This window comes from Mustela nivalis (genome assembly GCF_964662115.1).
Source record: "Mustela nivalis genome assembly, chromosome: 19".
In the NCBI taxonomy this organism is placed as follows: Eukaryota; Metazoa; Chordata; class Mammalia; order Carnivora; family Mustelidae; genus Mustela; species Mustela nivalis.
In genome coordinates this window covers 39702040-39703326 of record NC_139038.1, presented here as the reverse complement: position 1 = coordinate 39703326, position 1287 = coordinate 39702040, and the positions used below count along the sequence as shown (strand labels likewise).

At 38.2% G+C, this 1287-nt stretch overlaps 1 pseudogene across 1 annotated transcript; it reads right to left on the bottom strand.

The window, feature by feature from the left end:
• Nucleotides 1-404: 404 nt before the first annotated feature.
• On the bottom strand, nt 405-923 carry LOC309854031 (small ribosomal subunit protein eS24 pseudogene; annotated as a pseudogene). Its single transcript has one exon. The product of its transcript is annotated as a small ribosomal subunit protein eS24 pseudogene (transcript).
• Nucleotides 924-1287: the final 364 nt, after the last annotated feature.

Here is a 1287-nt window from a genome sequence, read left to right as displayed (position 1 = left end):
ATCACAATGCTTTGAAACTGGAGCTCAATCACAAGTAAAAGTTTCGAAGGAACTCAGAAACCTGGAAGCTAGAGACCACCTTGCTTAAGAATGCTTGGATCAACCAGGAGATCAAGGAAGAACTAAAACAATTCATGGAAACCAATGACAATAAAGACACTTCCATCCAAAACCTATGGGATACAGCAAAGGTGGTCTGAAGGGGGAAATACATAGCCATCCAAGCCTCCCTCAAAAAAATTGAAAAATCCAGAACACAGCAGCTCTCTCTACACCTTAAAGAACTGGAGAATCAACAAATCAAATCAACTCCACACATAAGAAGGGAAATAATCAAAATTAGAGTTGAGATCGATGAGGTAGAAACCATAGATACAGTAGAACATATCAATGAAATTAGAAGATTTTTTAAAACATTCTTAGTTTATTAATCCTCTCATGAAAAATCTGCACAATCACCAAAAATAAAGCCACTGCAGCATCTTTACTCCTTCTGTTGTCCAATCTCCAGCTCACTTCTTTTTGCCAGCACCAACATTGGCTTTCGCAGTCCCCCTGACTTTCTTCATTCTGTTCTTGCGTTCTTTTCGCTGTTTTCTTGAGGTCTTTTTCTTCTCATACAGACCATGTCTTGCAAGTCTATGTTTGGGTTCATTTTTCTTTGCATAATCCAAGGAATCATAAATCATGCCAAAGCCAGTTGTCTTGCCACCACCAAAATGGGTTCTGAATCCAAATACAAATATGACATCTGGTGTGGTCTTGTACATTTTGGCTAGTTTTTCCCGAATTTCTGTCTTAGGTACTGTTGCCTTTCCAGGATGAAGGACATCAATAACCATTTGTTTGTGCTGAAGTAGTCGGTTGGTCATGAACTTCCTGGTCCAGATTGTTACTGTGTCTTTCATGATGGCGGCCAAGCTTCAAGCAGCCGGAGAGGAAAAAAAGACTAGAAGCTGGTTTTTTGAAAGAATCAATAAGATTGATAAACCATTGGCGACACTAATCCAAAAGAAAACAGAGAAAGCTCAAATACATAATATTATGAATGAAAAGGGAGAGATCACAACGAACACCAAAGAAGTAGAAACAATCATCAGAAGTTATTATCAACAGTTATAGCCAATAAACTTAGCAACCTAGATGAAATGGATGCATTCCTGGAAAACTATAAACTAGCAAAATTGAACCAGGAAGAAATTGACAACCTGAATAGACCAATATCTAGTAACAAGATTGAAGCAGTGGTCAAAACACTCGCAAAAAAACAAGAGCCCAGGACTTGAT